This window comes from Eptatretus burgeri, chromosome 13 (assembly GCF_056783735.1).
Source record: "Eptatretus burgeri isolate ZD-2024b chromosome 13, Ebu_testis_v1, whole genome shotgun sequence".
NCBI classification, from domain to species: domain Eukaryota; kingdom Metazoa; phylum Chordata; class Myxini; order Myxiniformes; family Myxinidae; genus Eptatretus; species Eptatretus burgeri.
The window spans coordinates 38,917,776-38,927,208 of NC_140973.1; the positions used below are offsets into that span (position 1 = coordinate 38,917,776).

The 9,433-nt window shown below is 42.1% G+C and overlaps 1 long non-coding RNA gene across 1 annotated transcript; it reads left to right on the top strand.

Moving 5' to 3' along the window:
- The first annotated feature begins 243 nt into the window (after positions 1 to 243).
- On the top strand, positions 244 to 8,265 carry LOC147014263 (uncharacterized). Its single transcript, XR_015050699.1, has 3 exons — positions 244 to 353; positions 1,018 to 1,056; positions 7,292 to 8,265. It is a non-coding gene; the product is annotated as an uncharacterized LOC147014263 (long non-coding RNA).
- Positions 8,266 to 9,433: the final 1,168 nt, after the last annotated feature.

The following is a 9,433-nucleotide window of genomic DNA, read 5'->3' on the forward strand; positions in this document are numbered from 1 at the left end:
ACTTCTTTTCACAAAATGGCATACGTGTCACACATGTGCGAAAAGGCTGTCACGATCTGTCCGGCCGGTGTGTGCAAGCCATGGTGGTGTTATGCGCTGTAAGGCCTGGAAGGAAGAAAGAAAAGACATTTTTATTGGGTGGGATTTCTTATAAAAGACTTGAAGACTAATTTTTACCCCATGGGTGAAATGGCCCAGAGAAGGACCCCTCCCAGAAGAACCAGATGACTGGAGTGTGAAGAAGAAGCAGAGAGGACCGAGACCACGAAGAAGAGGCTTGAGAGGAGAGAAAGAGCATACAACAGAGCTCCCGGAGTGCTGGGGGATGAGTGTGAAGAATAACTGTTGAGAGGGTAACAAAGGCTGGTGCAGGGTGCACGTCCTCAGTGGCTCATCAACACTGACACTCCTCGTGGCTGGCTTGTCTCATCTTTGGTTTACATCGTCGTTGTCTCACTTCATAGCTGGCTCTTTTCCGTCTCACTCCTGCATCAAAAACGGGCTGCAGGGAGTCCTGGCAAATTAAATGTTTGTATGAGTGTTATCTGTGGCATCTAGTGTGAGGATTTGCTCTTTATTTAATTATTATTTATTTCCCTGCACATAAGTTTGCGTGTCCCAATTTCCCTGTTTGTGTCTTTTGATTTGCATGGTTTGTTCTGAACTGCTTGGCCTGTCCACCCTTTCTTTTTTCTCTCATATCTAATATATAAAGCTGAATTTGTGTCTGTGGGTGGGTGGGTCATAATCACCACCCATTCTACAGGCCATGCCTTCCCCTCTCTCCCGAGCATCACAAGCACTGCCCCATGAGCCAGGCCACCCCTTTCCCTCCAGCTGCCCATAAATCGCCATATTTTTCTCTCTGCATTGCTCTGAAGGTTCATAGCTGCCTCTGATGTAAATTTGAACACTGAACAACGCATCCGTCTATCATTAAATTAAGACACCATTTTGAGGAAACAAAGGTACATTTTGATTGAAGCTCAAACGAGGTAATGCTTGTTTTGTCCGCAGGGATCACAGCAGCAGTTCAATATGCACCACCTAATGATGGTACGTTAATTCTCAAATGCAGAGGAAAGAAAATAGTGATATTTCATTTTAAAAAAATCTTTTGGTTTTTACCTGACTTTTCAAGGCTTATAAACAAACTGATGGCCATGTAATATCTATATATTACTAAAACTCTCATCTTGTATATATGTGTATGTATGTTCCCAAAATACAGCCAAAACGGTACATGATAGCGTAAAAATTTTAGGGCCAGCTTACTCACCATTCTCCTGTGGTGTGCAGTATCAAGTTTCGTTCAAATTTGGCAACGAAAAAAATTATTAAAAAATCAATTCCCGATTCAGTGAAGTACTCTTCGGGATTATTTGATCAATGCAAACAACCTCAGCGGTATAGTTCGCTGGAGCTATCCCTTTTTTTTTCTTTTTACCTTCGCATTCTGCGAAAGGTTATATTTTGGTCGGCGTGTATTTATTTATTTATTTATTTATTTATTTATTTATTTATTTGTAATCTTGTGATTCGTATAACTCAAAAAGTATTAAACCGAATTGCATGAAATTTGGTGGGATGATTGGTTATTAGCCAGGAAGCATTCGATTAGATTTTGGGATCGTTCGGGTCAAAGGTCAAGGTCAAGGTCACGAAAAGGTCAAAATCGTCTTTTTACGATAACACGGTCAATTTTTATTCAATTTGCATGCAACTAACGCCAAAATGTTCAGAATTCAACGCCTCATCTTGTGATATGCAATATGACACAATGACGCCCATACTCTTGTTACCGGTTAGGGGTCAAAGGTCAGGGGGGGTCACGACCTTGAAAAATATGCAGTTTTTGTCATAACGCGGTCAATTCTTGTCCGCTTTACATGAACCCAGCACCAAAATGTTCATAATTTAATGCCCAACCTTGTGACACAATGACGTCATAACACATGTCACCGGTTGGGGTAAAATGTCGGGGGGGGGGTCACGCCCTTGAAAAATATGCGGTTTTCGGCATAACTCAGTCAATTCTTATTCGATTTGCATGAAACCAGCATCAAACGAGATTACCTTCTCTTGTTGAAATGTTGTATTCACCGAGCTTGCGAGTGAAGACTCGCCAAAACGACGTGAGTTGATTGTTGTTTAGTCCGTAGCCCCCGAAAGTCGGGGGGGTCATGACATTATAGATATGTGGTTTGTGTCATAAGACCATTCATATGAAACCAGTTCCCCACACTCATACCAAGAACAAAAAAAGTAGTGGCGGCGAAGGTATACGCTCCATGAGTGCCCGTTCTAGTTTTGAAATGATTTTGTTTATCAACCACTGTCACAACAGGAACCCAATGGGTTCACGGGTCATCGAGTTATCATTAAAATCGGCTTGGTCGTGAAATACCTGTGTCCGTAATTAATTGGTCGGGAGGATGGGGAAATTCCTAAGAGATATTTATGATGTGCATGTACACTATAAAAGAAGTTATATACACGCACAATTTAAAGATGTATGAAATATACACGCCCACTTTCGTACACTCAACATCACCTCTGAGTTTCTGTTTTAAACTGAAACTTTTCTGTTTTAAACTGTTTCTGTTTCTGTTTTAAACTTAAACTTAAACTAAATTTTAAAACTGAACAAGGTATGTTTTCATTAAAATGAAAATAGTCATGATTAATATTTGAAGTCTTTAATGAAAATAAATGTCCTTTTGTCAGCGTTTTGTATGTACTGTATGCTGTTGAGCTGTCCAGGGTGTGTTCAGTTATCAAGTAGCAAGCTAGCACTTGCAAAAGCAGCCGTTCCTTATCAACGGTTTCTCACGCAGTGCTTGCTTGAGTGCTAAAGCCACTTGGTGAGCGCTCCACAAGAAACTTGGAAACTGAACACACCCCAGATTCATTACATGGTGACGAAGATAAACATCGATACCATCACTTGTTTCAGCCATATCGATGAATTTGTTCCTCAGGGGGTGGGGTGAGAGGGGGAAGGGGTGGGGTGGGAAGAGGAACCCGACGTTGCCCGGCAATGCCAGGTACCCCTGCTAGTTCATTATAAATAAACCCTTTAAAAGGTAAATGTCTTTATCCATCCACCTTCCGTCATGTGTCATTAATGTTGGCTCATTTGGGCGACCTTGGGGAACGCTAAAGAGTAATAAATGAACGCAGTGCAGTAGAAGATCGAAAACGTTCAGCTATTTCCTGGGACAAAGGATTTCCGGCACAGAGGCACTATGTTAACAGTGTCTGACATGGTAATATAAATTAAATTGGTCCAATGCAGAAACCATATGATCTTGACCTTCAACATTTATGGATGGAGTGTAAATTAAGAAAATGTGTTCCCATTTACAATCTATCGAGAAAACTCAACATCATGAAAATCAGAGGAAAATTATTCAAGTTATGATCAAAAAAGTGTTTTTTTTTTCTTAATTAGGTCACAATCCGAAAAAAGTAGGTCAAGGACATGAAACAAATATCAAATGCACAACTTCAGTGCATGTAGGTCCAGTTTCATAATGCAAGAATATCTTGGAAGGCCAAGGGGTCTTTGAGATTCCACCTTGGCAAAACTGAATGATGACAAAAAATTCTTTTTTTTCAGACCTCCATTTGACCTTGACCTTTAACATGGATGGATATGATGCAAATTAAGCATAAATGTGCCTTACTCTCGGCTATCTAGAGAGGTCAATTTCGTTCCGATCAGATAAACCTGAGTCGAGTATTGATGAAAATGATTTAAAAAATTCTATAATTGGGTCATGACCTTAAAATGAGGTCAAGGTCAAAAAGTTATGTCACTCTCGCATACCTTTTTATTCCCATTGTTGATGCAAAATTTAATTCCCAAAGTCCCAGCCGGATCCGAGATGCAGCTCGAAAATTGGCAGAAAAAAGGGAGAAAAACCTAAATGGTGGTTTCATATTCCTAGGGGTGTAAGACCTTTAACCGTTAAACGAGAGGGGTATGATGTAAATTAAGTGTAAATGTTTACATTTAATCTACACCCCAGCCCCCACCCCCATCCTGTAGACACCCTGAGATGCTGATTTTTTTTTTTTAATGGTGTGAACAATATTTTGTACATCACGGGTGATAAAGGTGGTGGTCAAGTTTCATTGAAATTGTGTGTTTGTAGTTTCGGGGAAGAAAGCAAATACATATTGTTATGTTTGTGGGGTCTCTGGAGGAATTTCTGAGGAAAGATAGGATTGTATGGAGTAGCTTCGTCCGCGGACATGCAGGAAACATCTCGATGTAAATTAAGTTGGGAAACTGTGAGCTTAAGTGTTACATGTCACCATATGGGAGGGGGGTGGTGGTGCTGTGTTAGGTAGGGATTAAGGATAATTTCTCCCACTATATGATTGCCCCCTGTGACCTTCTCCAATGTCTTTGCGTTCCAAGACCGGCGATAAAAAGGAATCACGTCCTTAACACAAAAATCGAGCTGCACGTCCAAGCAGGCAAGAAACTCCACCTTCAAAAACGACAACGAGCAACCCATGACCATGGGGTGGAGGATTTATGGGTGTGACATCAGAGGAAAGTTAGGTTTGGAGTGGGACACAAAGGAGGACAGGACAGAAGTGAGTGAGGCAGTCGATTGGAAGAGAAGGGCATTACAGCTGGCTTTCCCTTGACACGGTGAAGAAGGCTGGACGATTCTTGTGCTCGTGCTGAGGTGAATTGGCTTACGTAGTGGAGCAAGACGCTGGCTATTGACTCATGGCCGGGTTGTACGAGACCAGCCTCGAAGCCTCGTGTTGTGCCATCGGGGAAGAAGACGACACCATTTTGCAGAGCAGCGGCATCGGCAAGTGCGATCGACAAAACAAGCTGCACGGCGGCTTCTGAGCCCTGGCGTTGAATATAACCGCCCGAATTTCCTCCTGTATGTTTCCCGCCCAGAGAGCTGCTAGGCACCATTTTGGGTGCATTTTCCCGTGCAGTAACTATGCGGTTTGGCGACCTTCAAGTTTCAGAAACTCATCTCTGGGCACACAGCTGAGTGCCGGGATAAAGGAGGGATTTTAATTTTATTTATTCTCTTCGCTTGTCTGTGTTCAAGCCTGTGTGGAGGTGCTTCAAAATTAGATTTAAGTTACCTCACGTTCCATTTATATTATTACCATTGGAAATATTTGATTTATTTTCATTAAACCCCATATTTATTTAAGTTGCTTGTGTTGTCTATTTGTTGTGGGTTCGAGTATAAACCCCTATGCTGTGCTTCCGTCTGCTACATGCCGTTGCCGCCCTCCCGTCCTGCACGCGCTATACCCTCCGAGAATCTCGGCTGTTTATCTCCAACCGAGAACTGTTCGGCTATCCGTCCAGGTCGGGGCAAATCCCCTGGACATGACTATTTTGGGGGGCAACCTCCCTTACACTTCCTTCGACCCCGATTTTTCTCAAGTCATGAACAAACTTTGGAACATCACGGGTGATGAAAGTTGTAGTCAAGTTTCATCGAAATTGTGTGTACTTTCGGAGAAGAAAGCAAATACATATTTTGGGGGGCAAACTCTCTTATACCTCCTTAGACCCTGATTTTTCTAATGTCATGAACAAACTTTGGTACATCATGGGTGATAAAGGTTGTGGTGAAGTTTCATCAGAATTGGGTGTGCAGTTTCTGAAAAGAAAGGAAATACCTATTTTGGGAAGCAACCCCCATAGACCCCCTTAGGGCCTGATTTTTTTTTTTTTTGAATGCTTGAACAAACCTTGGTGCATCACTGGTTATGAAGGTTGTAGTAAAGTTTCATCGAAATTGTATGTAGTTTCAGAGAAGCTGCAAGTGTTTGTGGACGGATGGACGACGCACCATCCCATTAGCTCCCCGGAACTACGTTCCAGGTGAGATAATAAATAAATAAACCAATGTCACCCGCAGGTTGACCCATATCTTGCCAAAAGGTGACCACGTGTGACTTCTTTAAGGTCACACTGAGGTGAACAGAGCTGCTATCCACCAGGAGCGACTCCTTGAGGAATATCTGCCGACGAGAGATTCCGATGAGAATCGTTCTACAGAGTAACCATGAAAAATATGTGTTTGCCTCATAACGTCACCAAATGACGTCATAATGTCTCAAGCTTGACATATCTAGAAAGCACTCATCGAGGTGTTCAATTTGAGGTACTACACGATATGGTTCCTAAAACTTGGAAATTTGACCTTGGGGTCAAATATGTTTGACCTCAGGCGCTAACCATGAAGGTCAAGGCCAATCGCCACCAAAAACCAATCAGCTGAGCGCCAGACCATATACTACATTCCCATAAAGTTTGGAGACGATTAGATTAAAATTACTCAAAAATAAGGGTTTCGTCGACTCCCCTGATTTGCGACAAAGTGACCTTGACCTTTGACCTTGACCTTCAAAATTTTATGCGCTGAAAGGGACCTCTATAGGCCTCTGATATGCGAAGTTACAAAAATTTCCAATGATAACTGTGCTCTGCAGAGTGATTTATACGTGATTACAAGCAAAAAAAATAAAAAAACATATGAAGGTCAAGGTCAATCGCCACCAAAAATTAACCAGCTGAGCGCCAGACCATGAACTATATTCCCGTGAAGTTTGAAGACGATCCGATCAAAATTACTCAAAAAATAAGGGTTTCGTCGACTCCCCTGATTTGCGACAAAGTGACCTTGACCTTTGACCTTGACCTTCAAAATTTTGTGCGCTGAAAGGGACCTCTATAGGCCTCTGATATGCGAAGTTACAAAAATTTCCAATGATAACTGTGCTCTGCAGAATTTTTTATACGTGATTACTGACAAAAAAAAAACATGCAAGCTGACTAACATATCTTGCAAAAACTTCGTTGTCGCAAGATAATAAATGAAAATAAAACTTCGAAATGGTAATTTACTCCTGGGGACAGGGCCGGATTTATGCCAGGGCAACCCGGGCACTTGCCCCGGGGTCTCCACCACCCAACACGTGCCCTGGGACCTCCACCACCCAAGGGCTCATCCAGGATTATTGATTATTGTTGTGAATTATGATTTATTAACCCTATATTAACCAGTATAGCGAATTTACCACAAAAATTGGGCATTCAATGGGTATTTAACAAGTCTGCTTGGAAATTGTTTCACTAATATAGTCCACATTCACTTGTTCAAGGGATTTTTGCTTTCTGTGTTGGTGGAGTCTGATACCAGGAATATATAAAGCAATGATTCTCATTTTGTTACTTAGTTTCATTACTGAATTTAAATCAAATCTTTTCTTTGTCTTTTCTTTCAAGCTTCTGGGTCTCACTATCTGCCATGACCTTTCCTGGGAAAGTCACATTTCCAACCTTGCCTCAAAAGCCAGTCGCCGACTGGGAATCCTCCGTCGTGCAAAGTCCTTCCTCGGCCCTCTTGAGCTCCTGACCACTTACAAAGCTTTTGTCCATAGCCTGATGGAGTACTGCTCTCCCCTCTGGGCTGGTGCTCCTGCCTCCCACCTTTCTCGACTTCACGCTGTCGAAACCAGGGCTTTTAAGATCATTGGCATCTCCCGCAATGAAGCTGAGTCTTTGGGCCTCTCACTCAATCACCGCAGGTTGGTCGGTGGTCTTTCTGTCTTCTACCGACTCCTCTCCAGCCTTGCCCCCCCTGCTCTCTCTGCGATTTGTCCCAACCACATTTCCACAGGGCGCTCAAGGTCCGCCAACAACCCCCTTCTGGTAAAACTACCAAAATCACGAATCACTGCTCATCTTCACTCTTTCATTCCTCTTTTTCCCGCCTTTGGAATAAACTTCCTCACTCTATTCTTTCCCATTCTTCCCTCCAGGCTTTCAAAACAGCTGTTCACCACCACCTCTTATCTTCCCCCATCCAAATCCTCGATCTTTTCTACCCCCGATAATCCACCCAAGCCCACTTCCTTCAATTCTCCTGCTTTCCTTCCTGAAAGTCCCTGTAATGTCCATCTTCTCCTCGCCATGTTCCCCATCCCATCCCCATCCCTCTCCCTTCCACAGTTCACCTGTGTCTGTTCCCCAATGTTTTGTCCCTTCCACTCCCGCCCCTCTTGTCTCATGCCTCCTTGCTGTGAGTTGTGTGTTAGCTCTCATACGAGCCTCGACCAAGGTATACAAAAAAAAAAAAAAAATGTAGTTTGGAAGTTGTAACAGTAATACAATGTCTTTTTGACAGGCTAATTGCACACTTTGCCAATCTTCAGTTGTGCCTGGAATCCATTGCTGGTAATAAAAGCCTGCAAAAACTCTCCTGAAATTATGTATTTTATCCAATAATTTAACTCGTGAAAACTGCAATGTTCTTAAAGCAACTAACTTTACAAATACAAATTCAATAGGGGTGCCACAGAATACGACAAAAGAGTTTAGGGTGCCATCAGTGAAAAAGGTTGAAAACCACTGCTTCACTTCATGTGAAGTGGCAGAAAGGACCACCACCACCCATGTGTGTCCCGGGGCCTCCACCACCATAAATCCCGTGCTGCCTGGGGGTCTAAGAAACTCTGTGGTAACAGTTAAATTTGGAGGACCTAATTGTAGAAACAAACCCGACAACAGCAATAAGCGTTCCCCTGCACTATAGGGGGGAGCTTAATAATCATGAAACGTATCACCTTTGCCGAGGTCTTTGTAATGTAACAGCACGCAACATGAAGGGTACCTTGAAGGGAGAAGAAAAGGTATAGTTAGAGAGAAAAACAATGAGCAAGCATATCAGGTAGTCTAAAATTCTCCCTTCGAGGCAAGATGGTTCAAAAGGACAAAACAAGCCTTGAGCTCTTGAACTCTCTGGCAGATACATTTTGAGAATACTGAAACAAGTGATACAGAGACTGTACAGAGCCATGTTCTTTGCTTTCAAATTAAAGTGCACACTCCATATTCAAACCCTAGGGAGACATGCCGGCACGAAGTAACTACTTATCATAGTTTTCAGGGTTCATTTGCCCGATACTTTGAACACACAACAACGGCAGGATAAACTTGATACAAGTTGTCCAATTAAAATAAAGTTCTAAAATAACCTTATAAAACCACTCTGAAACTTATTTGTGCTGGTGAGAGGATCATAAAAAAAAAAAACCATGTGAAACATATAACTGCAATACCAAGAAAAAGATCAGCCGTCTATACATTCTCCAGAGTAAAATGATTTGCTTTTGCACCCAATAAAAAGAATAGGATCCCCCATAGGGTTCTAATAATGATTATTATCAGAATTGTCTTATCCATAACACATTCATATCCCTTCAACTCAAAGTGCTTAAAGTTCCATGCAAGTTCAACAACAGGTTCATTAGCTCATGGTTCTTTTGGAACTCCTTGTGGGACTTCTTTGGAAAACTATCCAGTGTCAATGATTTGTTTCAAAAAGAAGTTCACATGCTTTGTGTATAAAGACTTTTTAAAATAAAC